The 17802-nt window shown below is 49.9% G+C and overlaps 1 pseudogene across 1 annotated transcript; it reads right to left on the minus strand.

Annotated features, from left to right (window-relative positions):
* Positions 1 to 6637: 6637 nt before the first annotated feature.
* LOC311199237 (olfactory receptor 14C36-like) lies at positions 6638 to 7557 on the minus strand (annotated as a pseudogene). Its single transcript has one exon. The product of its transcript is annotated as an olfactory receptor 14C36-like (transcript).
* Between the last annotated feature and the right edge of the window lie 10245 nt (positions 7558 to 17802).

The raw sequence follows: 17802 nt of genomic DNA on the forward strand, positions 1-17802 counted from the left end.
CAATGCTTTCCCACCAGGACAGAATGGGAAATGCCAGTATTGGTACCTAGGGCAGCAGAAGAAATACTCACCTTCCCCTGTACCTGTCGTACCACTAGTTTGGCTCTTTCATCTCCCTGATCATTCAGGTGTTTCCACCTCTCCTGATCATGTGGCCATGCCTAAGGACAGCTTGTCAGCAGACTAGATGCACATATCCTCACTGCATTCCACCTCCACTTGCTATTCGGTCATTCAGATGCTGCTCAGCCTCGGTACCTGCTTTGAGACTCTGAGAATTGGAAAATGTCCCATCTTTCAGAAGTCCAATGAACTGTTCTGTCAGAAGGTCAGTGTGTTGATAAGTGACCTTTCTATGTACCTGATTCAAACTGTTCTGGGAGAGAATCTCCTCTGAAAGCTGACCCCCTTCACACGCTGCTTGGCCATAGCAGGCAGCTGAGGAGAGAAATTTCATGGTTATTAAACTGTGTCATGTTTCACTGTTGTTTGTTGTCAGAGAAATCTGTCTGTGCCTGTGAGCACAGATGATGCCAGAAAAAGTGTTGGGAGTCTCAGGAGGCCAGTGAGGGAACTGCTGGGGTTGGGAAAGAGCAAGGGTCTCCTTCCAGGGTTGGATGTCCAGAACACTTTAGGAGACCTCTGGACAAACATCCATTGTAGAATGCTGCTAAAACATCTTCCATGAACTGAAAAATGACAGAAACATTTTTTCCTATGAAAAAATCCTCTATTGTGAGATTGCTTTGATTTTTTTCATCACTCAAATAAAACCTCTCCAATTCCTTATACAAGTCTTAATTTTTTTAAGAAAATTACATGAAGAGCCATGCTTGTAAGGGTTTTCTGGATGTTAATGAGCCCCATGGTGTCTCTGGTGAGTCCAGAGACCTCAGATACCAAGAGGGCAGTGAAGAAACTTCTGCAGAAGTCCAAGTCAGGAGTTATGCCCAAAGTACCTTGAAGCATTAATGGCCCCACTGGCAGCCATTCCTGACAAAGCATCCCCAGGGACTCGTTAGAGCAGAGAATTGGAGGCCATGAGGACAAACACAGGCAAAGCGCAAGCAGCTCTGATGCTGAGGACACCCTGGCTTGGTCTGATGAAGCAGAAATGCCAAGCGCTGACCCCACCCCCTGGGCAGGGAGATCCTGACCCTCACCTGTGTCTCAGGGATCTTCCATGGGATGTGGGTAGTGTGAGGCCAAGGGAAGGACAGGGGTATGACACATGGTGTCTTCCCATGGGGTCGGTTCAAGGATATAACTATGCTCCGTGGCCATGAGGACAATGTGTGTCCTCTGAGGCCTCTGTGGCAGGGTCATCAGCCATAGACAAGGGGGAAGAGACTTCATTTCTATCGGGCCCTTTTTAGCCTGGCTGGCACCATTGGCCAACTGCAGCACAGCCCATCTCACACTGCCCTTAGGCTATACTTGTTTCCCTGCAAGCTGCAGGCAAGCATTGTCCTTCCCACCCTCATTCTCACCCTATGATGTCCCTTGCTGTGCTGCTGTTTCTCCGTCTTCATCAGCGGTTTCTCTAAGCACAAAGCCACCAGCTCATCCACAGTTTCTCTGAGTGACTTCTCGCACCACAGAACTACCTTCAGAGTGACATTTCTTTATCCTCACGTCCACCCTGACCTTCAAAGCTGCAGTTTCTGTGTATTTGATATCCTATGTTCTTTCCACATACCACAGACAGGGTTTCCTTTAGTGTCCCCTTCCCTGACCTCAAGAAGCAATGGTCACTCAGCCCCTGCACACAAGACCCCTAATTGTAACTAGGCAGACTTTTACTGCCCACACGAGTGTTCCTCCCCATTTCTCCAGACTGGGGAGCCCCACCCTGGGACTGACTACTCCAGAAGTGGCCTCACCAGTGCTGCATTCTGGTGGCCTGTAAGGGCCCTTGTCTGCGTAGCCAGACTCCTCCTAGTGCAGCCCAATGTGATCATAGCCAAATTCCTGTTCAGCACCTCTGACTTCTATTTCATCCCCTGGAATGCCCAAATTCTTCTCCCTGTGGCGGTTTCTCCACCCATCATGTCTGAGCCTGCACTGATGTGCAGGGGTTGTGCTGGAACCTTTTCTCCTGGTTTCACCCCAGCTGAGAGTGAGCAATAGGCCGCTGTTCTCTGTCTTGGGTATTTGGTCGGGGGGGGGTGGTGTTTATGGGCGAGTGGAAGGGAGAAAAAAGGAAACCAAAACCCCCCAAACCATGTGTGTTGGGATAAGGACAGTTTATTGGGACAGCAGTGTGTCCTGTGGGAACCTCTCCAGGAGGAACTTGCACCCATTATTCCTCAGCTATTTCATATGACTCCTTGAAACACAGGAGTCTCTCCCTTCTTTGTAGACAGCCTTTTAATACTGGGACCCATTGATAAGGTCTCCTCTCAGCCTTTTTGTTCTGAAGGCTGAACAAACCCAGCTCCCTCAGCCTTTCCTCAGATGGCAGGCTTCCCAGGCCCCTTGTCCTCTTTTTGGGCTTTCTCTGGACCTTTTCTGAACTGGCCATAACTGCACCCAGTATTCCAGGCATGGCCTGGCAAGTGCTGAGTAGAGTGGGATAGAGGGTTGTGTAGGTAATACAGTGCTGGAGTATAAAACATTTTGGGGGGTGTTAAGAAGGTGCTGGGGAGAGAGGGGAGCTCTTATGGTTGCTAGGGTGGGCATAGGGGATTTAGTGGGGTGCTGGGGGGAGATATGTTGGGATTTGGAGGGTAAAAGGTGGGGGGTTGGGGGAGTAGTATCATGCTGGTTGTATAGAGGTTTCTGGGGGATTAAGGTTTGCTTGGAGGGTTTATGTGGTGGTGAGGGAATCTATTGGTGCTGGGGGGGTATATGGGAGGAGTTTTGGGGGGTGGGATGCTGGGCGTTATGGGGGGGGGGGGGGGGGAATCCAGGAGTACTTGGGGGGGTCAGGGTAGTCTGGGTGATGGCTTTAATGGTATGGGGAGGAACCCATAGGTGGCTGGGGGGGGGTTGAGGGGGGCATATGGTGGTGCTGGGGAAAGATATGGGGTTATTTCAAAAGATAAAATGAGGGGTTGGAGAGTATGGGGGTGTTGGAGGTCCACCAGATGTGCTAGGTGGAGTTAGGAGGCTGGAGGGGTTTTAAAGAGCATACCAGGGCTCCCATGGATGCTGGAGAAGGTGTGGGGATGTTGTTGGGGCTGTCCTTGGAGGGATATGGGGGGGGAATGAGGGACTTTGATGGGGGTAATATGGTGCTGGGGAGGTATAAAATGTAGGATGGGAGGGTTAAGGGGGGGTTTGAGGAGGGGGAGGCACCCATGGGTGCTGGAATGGAGTGTGTGTGGGGGGTGTTCTTAGGTGGGTGCTGGGGTGTGCTGGGGGGATTTAGAGAATTTGATGGTGAAAAGGGCCTGTCGGGAGTCAATGGGGGTGCTGAGGGGACACAAGGGGTGCTGGCAGGGGGTGTGGGTATGTTTTAGGGGGGTGCTAGGGGTGGATATGAGGGAATCTGAGGGGTGGAAAAGGGGAGGTTTAGGGCACTAATACGGTGCTGTACTTTCCAGCTACACCAGCGCCCACCTTTCAACCTGTTCAACACCCAGCAGTATGTCCCAAGCAAAAGGTGTGAGGGATGAAAGATGTTCCTGGCATGAAACCTCCCCAGGTAGCACACTGGCACCCCAGTGACTTCGGGCCTCACGGCTTTCCTTGCCAAGGGTCGGTCCTAAAAGCACCTGACGTCATTTTCAGATTCTACCAGTGTCCACCTTTGAGCATGAAAAACTTAGAGTAATGGCACACAGCCAGAAGGTGTGAGGGATCTAAGATGTTCCTGGCAAGAAACCTCCACAGGTACCTCACTAAGAGGACCGTTGAGCTTGGAGCTCAGGGTATTCCCAGCCACAAGAACGGTCCTAACAATGTCTGAAGTATATTTCGGGCTGTACCCTAACCTACACCTCTTGCTGTAATTTTGTTAAAGGCACCACGAGTTTGAAGAGCCATCTGCAAGCACATGTGAACCGATAGGAAAATGCAGCTTCACTTCAAACACACCCTGAGAAACTCTGGGATTTGATGAACTGGAACATCAAGATTTCTCCTCCTGATCATCTTTTGGCTGGGGTGGAAATAATTCCCACGCTGGTGGCCCCTACATTTTGTGGTTAAATTAGCCCAACCTGCCCTCACCACAAACACCCTCTTAGAGAGAGAGCGAGAGCGCGGCTGTGTGGTGCTCGGCTCTTGGCTCAGGTGAAACCATAACAAAAAGTTCCACCACAACACCTGCACATCAAGGCAGCTCAGGCATGGCAAATGGAGAAGAATTTGGGCATTCCAGGGGATACTGTAGCAGTCAGAGGTGCTGAACAGCAATCTGGCCATGAGCACATTGGGCTGCACTGGGAGGAGTGTGGCTACACAGACAATAATACTTACGGTCTATCTGCACTACTGAGGCCACCTCTGGAGCAGTCAGTCCCAGGGAGGGGCTCCCTGGTCTGGTGGAATGGAAAGGAACTCTCATGTGGTCAGAGAAACTCTTTCAAGATGGGGTTAGAAGTTCTGTGATAGTAGGTAGGTTGTCCAGAGAGGCTGAGAGACCCAGACTTCTTTAGCTTGGGGAAGGTGAGGCTGAGGGAAGCCCTCTTTGCACTGCATGGAAAGAACATAGGAAAGGAAGTCAGAGTGGATGTGAGGATAAAGAAATGTCACTGAGGATAGATAGTGCTGTGGTGTGAAAAGACACTCTGAGGAAGTGTGGATGAGCTGGTGGCTTTGTGTTTGTGGGAAGAGCTGGTGGGGAGGGAGAGACAGCAGTACAGGCAGGGACATCATGGGGTGAGGTCAAGATGAAGGGTGTTGGGTGCCTGCAGTGTATGGGGAAACAGGCACAGTCATGGAGCAGTGTGGGATGGGCTGTGGTGCAGATGGCCAAGGGTGTCAGCCAGGCTGAAAGGCCTTGATAGAAATGAGTCTTTGCCCCTGTGGCTATGAGTGATGTCCCTGCCACAGAGGCCTCAGAGAAGACACATCGTCCTCACATCCAGAGAACATTGTTGCCCTCTTGCACCCACCACAGGGGAAGCCTCCATGTGTCCTACCCCTGTCCTTCCCTTGGTGTCACACTCCCCACATCCCATGGAGGACCCCTGAGAGAGAGATTAGGGTCAGGATCTCCATGCTCAGTACCTGGGGGTCAGTGCTTGGCATTTCTGCTTCATCAGACCAAGATTGGTGTCCTCAGAATCAGAGCTGCCTGTGCTTTGCCTCTGTTTGTCCTCATGGCCTCCAGTTCTCAGGTCTAAGGAGCCCATGGGGAGGCTTTGTCAGTAATGGCTGTCAGTGGGGTCTGTTGATACATCAAGGTACTTTGGGCATTACTCCTTGAGAGGTTTCATCACTCTCCTCTTAGTACCTGAGGTCTGTGGACTCAGAAGAAAACACACCATGGGGCCTATTAAGCATACAGAAAGCCCTTACAAGCATGGCTCTTTCAGTCAATGTCTTTAAGAAAACAATAAGACCTGTATAACTAATTGGAGAGGTTTTATTTGAGTGATGAAAATTTCAAAGGAGTTTGACAATGGAGAATTTTTTCATAGGAAAAAATGTTTCTGTCATATCTCAGATCATGGAAGAAATTTCAGCAGCATGCTGCAATGGGTGCTGGTCCAGAGGTCTCCTAAGGAGATCTGGACAGGCAGGAAAAGCAGTCTCTTCAGATCCAGCCCTGCATGGAGAACCTTGCTCTTTCCCAAGCCCAGCAGTTCCCTCACTGGCCTCCTGGGACTCCCAACACTTTTCCTGGCATCATCTGTGCTCACAGGCACAGACAGATTTCTCTGACAACAAACAGCAGTTAAACATGATACAGTTTAATAACCATGAAATCTCTCTGCTCAGCTGCCTGCTACGGCCAAGCAGCGTGTGAAGGGGGTCAGCTTTCAGAGGAGATTCTCTCCCAGAACAGATTTAATCTGGTACATAGAAAGGTCACTTATCAACACACTGACCTCTTGACAGAACAGTTCATTAGACTGCTGAAAGATGGGATGTTTTCCAACTCTCAGAGTCTCAAAGCAGGAACAAGAGACTGAGCAGCAACTGAATGACCAAAGAGGAGCAGAGGTGGAATTCAGCAAGGATATGTCCATCTAGTCAGCTGCATCAGGAGAGGTGGAAACACCTGAATGATCAGGGAGATGAAAGAGACAGACTAGTGATAAGACAGGTACCGGGAAAAACGAGTATTTCTTCTGCTGTCCTGGGTACCAATCCTGGCAATTCCCATTCAGTCCTGGTGGGAAAGCATTGCCATTCCAGACAAGCAGACGAGTGATTCAGGAGATGAAGAGGTGCTTGTAAAATTGTTTAAATATACCCAAAAAACAAGGAAGGAAAAATTGTGGCCCTTTGGAGGCAGACATGCTGCAAAGTGTGCATACTTTGTCATTTCATGGTGTCTGGATGAAAGAAGACCTAGAGATACTGTGTTAGGAATAGGATGAATGTGCACCATGTTGTTATACCTTAGACACTCTAAGAGGAAAAAATACTGAAAGAATTGAAACCTTCTAAATAGAGGCTGGTCCTAACAAGTGTTTCTTGGTCAGTGATATGTAGAAGAAGACGAGCAGTTCATTGCTGCTTAGAAAAATCTATTCATCAGTTTCCACATGGCATCCTTGAGCTCCTGGTTCCTCATGCTGTAGATGAGGGGGTTCACTGCTGGAGGAACCACTGAGTAAAGAAATGACACTACCAGGTCCAGAACTAGGGAGGAGATGGAGGGGGGCTTCAGGTAGGAGAACACACCATTGATGATAAACAGCGAGACAATGGCCAGATGAGGGAGGCAGGTGGAAAAGGCTTTGTGCTGTCCCTGCTGCGAGGGGATCCTCAGCACAGCCCTGAAGATCTGCACATAGGACACCACAATGAACACAAAACATCCAATAGCCAAAGAGAGACTAACCACAACGACTCCAATTTCCCTGAGGTACGTGTCTGAGCAGGAGAGCTTGAGGATCTGGGGGATTTCACAGAAGAACTGGTCAACAGCATTGCCATGGCACAGGGGCAGTGAAAATGTATTGGCTGTGTGCAGCACAGCATGAAGAAACCCAGTGGCCCAGGCAGCTGTTGCCATGAGAACACAAGCTCTGCTGCCCAGGAGGGTCCCGTAGTGCAGGGGGTGGCAGATGGCAACGTAGCGGTCATAGGCCATGACAGTGAGGAGACAGTACTCTGTTGCGATCAAAATAATAAGAAGAATTGAGCGACACATCCTGTGTAGGAAATGGCCCTGGTGTCCCACAAGGAATTGGTCATGGATTTGGGAACAGTGGTGGAGATGCAGCCAAGGTCAGTAACAGAGAGGTTGAGGAGGAAGAAGTACATGGGTGTGTGGAGGTGGTGGTCACAGGCTATTGTGGTGATGATGAGGCCATTGCCCAGGAGGGCAGCCAGGTAGATGCCCAGGAAGAGGCAGAAGTGTAGGAGCTGCAGCTCCCGTGTATCTGCAAAGGGCAGGAGGAGGAAGTGGCTGATGGAGCTGCTGTTGGACATCTGCTGCCCTCATGTGTGGAGACCTCTCTGAGGAGAAAAAAGCAGTGAGAAGTTAGGCAACTCTTCTATGAGGAAAAACCTCTTCCAATTCCCATTGACTCTCTGGATCCAGGAAGGCTTTTGGTAGGTCCCTTTTGGGAGATCTGCTTTGTGCTGGCTTGAGCGTGCCACTGCTGGGAGGAGGGTCAGCTGTGGTTCTCAAGAACTCAGTCCTGCCTGGCAGCAGTCAGTAAATAGAAGGATGGTGTGATCTCAGACTAAATCCCCTGTGGATAGGAATGAGCTTTTCAGCACTGTCACTCAAATGTCACCCCAGAGCAGAGCAGAGCTTTGGAGCTTTGGTTTTCTCCTGCATGTACCTGAAGAGTGACATTGCTGCTGCAGTGCCAGTGAAACCTTCCCCTGAGTGCAGTGTGGGGAGAGCTGCTCTGTCCATCATCAGCCCTGGTTTTAACTGCCCTGTGTTGTACACTCTCTGATCACACCCTGTGTTTCCCTGCAGAACATCAGTGTTGGCACTATGGGGGATGTCAGAGAAGTACCAGATGTCCACTTCCATGGCATGTTTGGGAGCAGCTACTTCTCCCTCCCTGAAAATGACTCTGCTGTCGTGACCTGTTCCTGCAGCTGCTTCTGTTTGCCCATGTCAACTCCTGCTCTGTGCTCACAGATCTCATTCAACCTGTCCTGTGCTCAGCTCAGCTCTGCAGACCCCTCCTGGCATCAGGGCACTGCCCCGGGGAACCTCTGTGTGTGCAGGGCTCAGGAGATGCTCTGACAAGTCCTAATGACCAATGAGTTTGCACTGCCCCCAAAGTTATCAAGAAAAGCTCAGCTCCCACTTCCCACGCAGTCTACAAGCGCAGATAATTCAAAGCAAATCTGTTTACCTCTGTCCTCCAGTGAGCTCTCAGCATTCATCAGCTCTCTCAGCCTCACAGATCTCCCCTCAGTGCCTACAGGCAGTGTCTCCAGCCCTGTGTGCTTGGCAGAGGAGCTGCTCCTGGCCAGAGCTGTCTCTCTGCAGCACTGATGGGTTGCCATGAGCTCCCTCCATCCCAAAGGCCTGGCCCAGCTCAGCAGGAGAAGACCAGTTCTTGTAGGCTCCCTCCTGGTGTCTCAGGTCTCATGGGGATCGTTCTATGATCTCATCTCTGACATTCTCTCCCTTGTCTGGTGAGAAATCCTTCTGTCCAGCAGAGTCGTTTCTACTGATCAAACCAGAGCTGGGCAGGACAATCACCTTTCCTTGTCTCCCCATGAGACAGAACCCAGAGGCAGGGACAGGGAGATGACTCCCCCTGTGAAAGGAAGTGATTCAGGTGAGCAGTTGGGCATTTCTTGGTGTGTCACAAGAACAAAATCAGGAAAAAGAAATCTACAAAGCTCTGCTCTGCAGTTGGGGGAAGTGGGAACCACCATACAGAAAAGATCATATATGTCAAAAAAGATAAACCTGCTGCTGCAAGGACAAACTGACAGCTGGAGAGCTCCCATCAGAGCCCCCTCAGGCAGCAGGAATTGCACCTCCCAAAAAGGACCTTTCCGGTGTCTAATAGAACAGAGAGAGGCAGTCCTTGAGTCTCCAATGAGAACATTTTGCTCATTGAAGAGTGCCCCAAGTTCTCACTGCCTTGTTCTCCTTGCACAGGGCTCCATGCAAAGAGGCAGAGAATGTCCCATGGCAGCTTCATTCACCACTTCCTCCTCCTGCCCTTTGCAGACACACGGGAGCTGCAGCGGGTTTCTCAGTGCTGTGCTGCACACAGCCAGTACATGTTCCCTACCCCTCTGCAAGGGCAATGCTGTTGACCAGTTCTTCTTTGCAATCCCCCAAATCCTCAGCCTCACATGCTCAGATGCCTACCCCAGGGAGACTGGCCTACTTCTATTTAGTCCCTGTTTAGTTTTTGGGTGTTTTGTGGGCTACCTGTGGAGGTTTAAGGCCAGGAACATCTTTTGGACCTCACACCTTTTGTTTGGGGAGCTATATCTGGTCATTTTTTTAGTTTTGAAAATGGTCATTTGTAGAGCCCGAAAATGACATCAGGCAATGTTAGAACCATTCCCTTGGCAAGGAATGCCCTGAGCCCCCAGGTTCTGGCGTTCTCATATGATACCTGAAGAGGTTTCATGCCAGGAAGATCTTTCAGCCCTCACACCTTTTACTGTGATTCTATTGGTGGACATTTAGGATATTTGATCTGGAAAATTCTCTCTGTTTCAGTTAGGACTGTTTCCTTTGAAAAAATGCCCTGAGCCTGAAGGTACATAGGGGCTGCTAGTGGGACACCTGGGGAGAGTTCAGGCCAGGAATATCTTCAAGCCCTCGCTCCTTTTCTTTGAGATCTATTGCTGGAGGTTTAGCAGTTCTGAAGGTTATAACTGGTAGCTCAGAAAATGACGCCAGGCACTGTTAGGACTGTTGCCTTGGCTAGGAGTGGCCTGAAACTCAAGATTTGTTGTACTGCTGGTCTACTACCTGGGGAGGTTTTAGGTCACAAAACTATTTCAACCCTGACACCAACTTGTTTGGGAGCTGTTCCTGGATGTTTATCAGTTTCAAAGGTGGGTGCTTGTAGAGCTTGAAAATGAAGCCAGGCATTTTTAGGATTGTTCCCTTAGCTACGAAAGCTCTGAGCCCCAGAGTTGCTGGGGCTTCTTTTGGGTTACCTGGGGAGGTTTCAGGCTCCCAAATATATATCAGCTCTCAAACCTTATGTTTGGGAACAGTTGCTGGACATTTAGCATTTTTGAATGGGGATGCTGGCAGAGCCAGAATATGATGTGTGGTATTACAGGACCATTCTCGTTGCTAGGAATGCCCTTAACCCCAAGGTTACCAGGGCTGCTTGCGGGCTACCTGGGGAGGTTTCAGGCCAGGATCATTCAGCCTCCATAGATCTGCTTCACGTGTACTTACAGATGGCTCCCCAAATTGTGGTGCCTTTAGCAAAATGACAGCAATAGGTGCTAAAGAACCTGGGTCAGAACTGCTGGACGTTCAGCATGTTCGAAGAAGGTAGAGATGAAAAATGACATCAGACATTGTTAGGACTATTCCTGTGGCAAGGAATGCCCTGAGCCTCAAGCTTACTGGGGCTGCTCGCCTCTCCCTGTGGAGGTTTTACGCCAGGAACATCTTTCATCCCTTGCAGCTCTTGTTTGGAATATATTGCTGGACATTCAGCATGTTCAAAGGTGGATGCTGGTAGTGCCAGAAACATGACGTCAGACACTTTTAGGACTGTTCCCTTGGCAAGGAAAGTCCTGACCCCCAAGGTTACTGGGTCTTCTGGTCCTCTCCCTCATGAGGTTTCAGGCAGGAACATCTTTTATCTTTTACAACTTCTTTTTGTGTCCTATTACTCGATGTTTAACATGGTTGAAGTTGGACACTGCTGGAGTCCAACAATGATGTCAGGTACTTTTAGGACTGACCCTTGGAAATTAAAGCCCTGAGATCCAAACTTACTGGGGCTGCCAGTGTGCTTCCTGGAGAGGTTTCAGACCAGGAACATTTTTCTGCCCTTGCCCCTGTGCTTGGGAGCTATTGCTGGATATTTACCAGTTTCCAAGGTGGACACCGTTAAAGCCGGAACATGTCGTCAGGCAGAAATATGTCCACTCCCATGGCTATGAAAGCCCTGACCCCCAAGTTAATGAGGCTGCTACTGTGCTACCTGGAGAGGTTTAACACCACAAACATCTTTCATCCGTCACACCTTCTGTTTTGGATGGATTGCTGTATGTTTTGCACCTCCAAATGTGATCACTGGTAGAGCTGGAAAATGACATCAGGACCTGTTAGGATGATTGCATTATCTATGACAGCCCTGAGCCCCAAGGTTACTGGGCGTGCTAGTGTGCTACCTTGGGAGGTTTCAGGCCAGGAAAGGAAAATTACTGGGTCCTTGCAACTTTTGTTTGGGAGCTATTGCTGGACATTTAGAAGTTTCAAAACTAGAAGCTGGTAGAACTGAAAACTGATGTCTTGCAAAGTTATGACTGTTCCATTGTCTATAAAAGCCCTGAGCACCAACGTTACTGGGGTGTCTTTTGGGCTACCTGGAGAGGTTTCTGGCCAAGAATATCTTTATTCCCTTGTACCTTTTGATTGGCAGCTATAGCTAGACATTCAGCATTTTTGAAGGTGGATACTGTTAGAGCCAGAAAATGATGTCAGGCCCTGTTACAACTGTTCTTTTGGAAAGGAAAGCCCTGATCCCCAAGGGCACTGGGGCTTCCAGAGGGCTACCTAGTCAGGTTTCAGGCCAGGAACATCATTCATCCTTTGAGTCTTTTATTTGTGAGCTACTGCTGAACGTTTAGCATTTCTGACAACAGATGCTGGTAGAGCCTGAAAATGACATTGGGCACTGTTGGGACCATTATCTTGGTAAGGAAAGACCTGAGTCTCAAGGTTACTGGAGCTGTTAGTGGGCTACCTACTGAGGTTTCAGGGCAGGAACATCTTTCATTCCTCAATTATTTTTTTTTTTTTTGGGGGGGGGGGGGTATTTATTGCTGTAGGTTTAGCTTCAAAGCTGGATGCTGGTAGAGGTGGAAATTACATCAGGCACAGTTAGGACCAACCCATTATCTTTGAAAGCTGTGAGCTCCAAGGCTACTGGGGCTGCTACTGGGCTATCTGTGGAGGTTTCAGGCTGAGGAGGTTTGACCCAGGCTAGAGGCCAAATGCCCACCAAAGCTGCTCTATCACTCCCCTTTTCAGCCGGAAAGGGGATAACATAGATATTGGGATGTTTAGGATTCGAGATAAGGCCAGGGAGAGATCACTCTGCAATCAGTGTCATGGGCAAAACAGACTCAACATGGAATAAAGGAAACTCATTTATTAAAACTACATCACACACCCAGCAACACCAGAGTCAGGTAATAAGAAGTGAGGCCAGGTCTTAAAGCACCTTCCCCCACCCCTCCCTTCTTAACAGACTTCATTTTATTCCCGATTTTTCTCCCTTCTTCCCCACCACCATGGCAGGGGGAGGGGCAGGGAATGGGGGAGTGGGGTTTTCGTCAGTTCCTCACAAGCTGCTTTCCTTCTCCAGATCTTAAACCACCTCTACTTCCCCCCATCCCTCCCCTCTTAGCAGACTTTACTTTAATCAGAAATTCACTCCCTTCTTCCCCCCATAGCAGCATGAAGAAGGGCAGGGAATGGGGAGGGGGTTTTCAGTCTGTTCCCCCTGAGTTGTTTTCCTTCTTAGCTTGGGAGGGGATTCCACACCCCCTTTCCCTGCGGCACCGTGGGGTCCCACCCATGGCAGACAGTCCTCCATGAACTTCTCCAATGTGAGTCCTCTCTATCGGGGAGTCATCTCCTCACCAGTTGCCTCAGCACAGCTCCCTTCCATGGGGTGCTCACCTTTGGGCTCAGACTGCTCCAGGCTGGTCCCCCACAGAGTCACAAGTCCCCCAGCAAACGTGCTGTGGCATGGGTCAGTCTCTTCATAGGCCGTAGATGGTCTCTGGTCCTTTCCTTATCCATGGGCTGCAGGGGGAAGGTCTGCTTCACCATGATCTTCTCCACAGGCTGCAGGGGAATCTCTCTCTCTGGCACCTGGACCACCTCATTTCCCCCCTACAGTCCTTCTTACCTGGCCTTTGTGTCTGCATGGCTTCTTACATCTTCTCACTTCCCCCCCAACATACACAACCACGTAGAGACAGAGACCAGCTGTGTGGTGCTCCACTCTAGGCTGGGGCCAAACCATGGTGAAAGGTTCCAGCACAACACCCACATATGAAGGCAGCTCTGACATGATGGGTAGAGAACCGGCCACAAGGGGAAGAATTTGCTCATTCCAAGGGACGCCATAGCAGTCAGAGGTGCTGAACTGGAATCTGGCCATGAGCACATTGAACTACACTGGGAGGAGCGTGGCCACGCAGATAAGGGCCCTTCTGGTCCATCTGAACTCTGCATTGGTGAGGCCACCTCTGGAGTCAGTCCCAGTGTGGGGCTCCCCAGTCTGGAGGAATGGGGAGGAACTGTCACATGGGCAGAGAAAGTCTGCCAAGATACAGTTAGGGGTCTCGTGTGGAGAGGCTGAGAGACCTGGGATTCTCTGGCCTGGGGAAGGGGAGCCTGAGGGAAACCCTCTTTGTGCTACAAGGAAAGAACGTAAGAAAGGAAGTCAAGGTGCAACTGCAGCTTTGAAGGTCAGAGTGGACAGGAGGATAAAGAAATGTCATTCTGAGGGCAGTGCTGTGGTGCTAAAAGTCACTCAGAGGAAGTGTGGATGAGCTGGTGGCTTTGTGTTTGTGGGAACTGCTGGTGAGGAGGGAAAGACAGCAGAACAGGCAGGGACATCATGGAGTGAGATCAAGGTGGGGAAGGGGGTTGGGTGCCTGCAGCCTGCAGGGAAACAATACAGGTGTGGGGCAGTGTGGCATGGGCTGTGGTGCAGATGGACAAGGGTGGCAGCCAGGTCTTTGACTCCTTGACTAGAGCTGATACCCCTGCCACAGAGGCCTCAGAGGAGACACATTGTCCTTACAGCCATGGAGTATCATTGCCTCCTTGCACCCAGCACAGGGGAGTACTCCATGTATCATACCCCTGTCCTTCCCTTGGCATCACACCCCACATCCTAAGGAAGAGCCCTGAGAACTAGGTGAGGGTCAGGATCTCCTTGCCCAGGGACTGGGGCCAGCACTTTCCATTTCTGCTTCATCAGACCAAGCCAGGGTGTCCTCAGCATCAGAGCTGCCTGTGCTTTGCCTGTGTTTGTCCTCATGGCCTCCAGTTGTCTGCTCTAAGAAGCCAATGAGGAGATTTTGTCAGTAATGGCTCCCAGCAGGGCCTGTAAATGTTTCAAGGCACTTTGGGCATTACTCCTGACTTAACTTCTTGAGAGATTTCATCACTCTCCTCTTGGTATCTGAGGTCAGTGGACTCAGAAGAAAAGACACCATGGGGCTCATTAATCACACTAAAATCCCTTACAAGCGTGGCTCTTCAAGTCATTTCCTTTAAACAAATAGACCTTGTATAACTAATTGGAGAGGTTTTATTTGAGTGATGAAAATTTCAAAAGAGTTTCACAATGGAGGATTTTTTCATAGGAAAAAATGTTTCTGTCATATCTCAGATCATGGAAGAAAGTTCAGCAGCATGCTGCAATGGGTGCTGGTCCAGAGGTCTCCTAAGGAGATGTGGACAGGCAGGAAAAGCAGTCTCTTCAGATCCAACCCTGTCTGGAGCTTTGCTCTTTCCCAACCCCAGCATGTCCCTCACCGGCCTTCTTGGAATCCCAACACTTTTCCTGGCATCATCTGTGCTCACAGGCACAGATTTCTCTGACAACAAACAGTGGTTAAACATGACACAGTTTAATAACCTGTTGCCTTTTGGTAAGGCATGGCGACCTGGTTCAGGAACGGCAACGGCGCCACACTCTGGCAGTACAGTCCATCAGCTCACAGACACCAATGTGGTGGACGGCAAATGGCGTTTATTAGAGAGGGGCACGGGCCTTTATACCCCCAGGATCAGATGTCACTTCCGTCCGTTTACCTCACCGGCTACCTACTATTGGTTACCTAAAGAGAGGGGGGGGTCCCTACCTTTCCGTACAGCCCGAAATCTTCCGACCGCAAGGCCCTATCTACCGACATTTCCCCCTTCCCTGTGCTCACTAAAACTACTCACAGTGCAAAGTGCAAGGTGCAAAAGTGACACACAATACAGATATATAAAAAGATGATAGCTTATAACAGTGTTAGACTACAGTAGTGACAATATATAATAGTGATAATACATAATAGTGGTAATAATAGTGATAATATGTTAGTGACAATATATAATAGTGATAAGTTATAATATTGATAGCTTATAATAGTGATAGCTTATAATGTTGATAGCATAAGGCACATTAAGTGAATGATAAGTCAGAGGTAGCCTAGACAGTAGGGTGTACTAGGGACAACTATAGAACAGTAGAGGTAGTGCTCAGTGGTTACTTTCTTAAAGCATCTGTCTGTTTTCTACAAAGAGAATGTTAACCCTCTCTAGACGACTCTTGACGAATGATGTGAGCTTGTTCAGTATGCAGGGTCCAAAAATCAGTGCTATTATGATCATTACAACTGGTCCCAACAAGGTAGATATTAAGGTGGTTAGCCATGGCAAATAACTAAACCATGATTCCAGCCATCCTCGTTGGGCCTCTCTTTCCTTTTTCCTCTGAGCTAACCTTTCTCTCAGTTGAGCCATCGAATCCCTGACTAATCCAGTGTGGTCAGCATAAAAGCAGCATTCCTCTTTCAAGGTGGCACAAAGGCCTCCTTGTTGCATGAACAGGAGGTCTAGTCCTCGTCTGTTCTGCAAGACAACCTCTGAGAGTAAAGAGACAGATTTTTCTAGATGGGTCATAGATTCCTTGAGTCTTTGCAGACCTTGGTCGATGGCAGTTTGTAGTCGAGCCAGGTCTCGGTGATGGTTCAGCATAGCGGTCGCTCCCGTAGCTGTACCAGCTACTCCCAGGCTGAGCAGTGTTTCTATTGTCAGTGCTGTCAGTATTTCTCTCTTTTGGATCCTGTTGTCTACATCTCCCCAGTAATAGCTCATTTCTTCATCCGAATGATATAGGACCCTGGGAATAATCAAAACTTGTACATAGAAGTCAGTTGATGAGTCAAAACGCTTAATGGACACACAGGGGGTTAAACCTGTCTGATGACAGATCCACATCCCTGATGCGGATGGAATCGCCTTGCCCCATTTGTGGCTGATATAATTGGGCCGCCTCATATCCCACTCGGGAGAGGGCTGGGTGCGGCCCGGCAGTCCCCTCACCCTGAAGTTTCCCATGTCCCTGCCTATCCAATTCCTCTGCTCTGCAGGACATGTCTCCTCACTGTCACCAACTTCCCTCTCCTTTCAGACATGCCTGTCCTGCCCAGAGGTGACCCAGCAGATGGCTATGACGATGCCAGGGAGGTTTCTGACCCTGGGGAGGATCCTGTGTCTTGGCAAGGAGACTGGGAAATGCCCAGGGCACCAGAGGATGGAGCGGTTCTCAGTGATGTACCTGGAGGTGAGAGGGAAAGACAGTGCTGTGGGTTCCTGGGGTGCCAGATGAATTGCTGCCATACTGGGAGTCCAAAATTCTGCAGTGGGGGAACCTGCCCTGGGAGTTTTCCTTGGGGGGCGTGGGCCTTGGTGGAAGAGGGTGGTTAACTGGAGAGAAGGGAGGAAGGTGATGTACAGGTCAGGACGGGCACCTCATGGGACGATCACTCAGTGGGCTGCCTTGCTGCTTGCAGGAACACACCTGCACCCCCAGAGAAGTGCTGAGGCCCCTGGAGCTGAGGGAGATGCCTGGTCCCCTCCCCAGGACAGCACAGGCTATGACGATGCTGAAGAGGTGTCTCTGGCACATGCTCCTGAGGACACCTAGGCTGTGACAACAGAGCTCCATGCACAGCAGTCCCTGTTGTATGTGTCGTATTCTAATTGGCTCTTAACTAAAGGTTACATTTACATACTCCACCCATTTTGCACCTTGGGAATCATGACTCTTTCTCAGTCCCAGGAGCACTGAATCCTTATCACACCTCCTGCTCCCACATCTTGTGGCCTTGCTGCACGATACACAAGAATACACTGACCGATTGTTGACCCTTCTGTGCTCACCAAGACGGTGTGGGGCCTGGTCTTACTAAGCTACACAGGCAACTGCTTGGACAGTAGCTCCATAGTCTCATGACCTTGCTTCTCAAGCCATTCTGCAACACCCAGGAGGCCAGGAAGGACAACAGCATCTTGGCTTGTATCAAAAACTGTGTGGCCAGTAGGTCTGGGGAGGGGATTGTGCCCCTGTAGTCGACATTGGTGAGACTGCACCTTGAGTGCTGTGTCCAGTTCTGGGCTCCTCACCATAAGAAGGACATTGAGGTCCTGGAGTGAGTCCAGAGAAGGGTAATGAGGCTGGGGAAGGGGCTGGAGGGCAAATCCTATGAGGAGTGGCTGAGGGAGCTGGGGGTATTCAGCATGGAGAAGAGGAGGCTGAGTGGAGACCTTATCACCACCTACACTGACCTGACAGGAGGGTGCAGAGAGGTGAGCGATGGTCTCTTCAGCCAGGGGACAGGAGATGGGACAAGGGGCAATGGGCTCAAGCTGCACATGGGAAGGGTCAGATCAGATGTTAGGGAGAATTTTTTACTGAAAGAGTTGTCAGGGCTTGGAACAGGCTGCCCAGGGAGGGGTTTGAG

Source organism: Gallinula chloropus (assembly GCF_964237585.1).
Source record: "Gallinula chloropus genome assembly, chromosome: 19".
NCBI lineage: Eukaryota > Metazoa > Chordata > Aves > Gruiformes > Rallidae > Gallinula > Gallinula chloropus.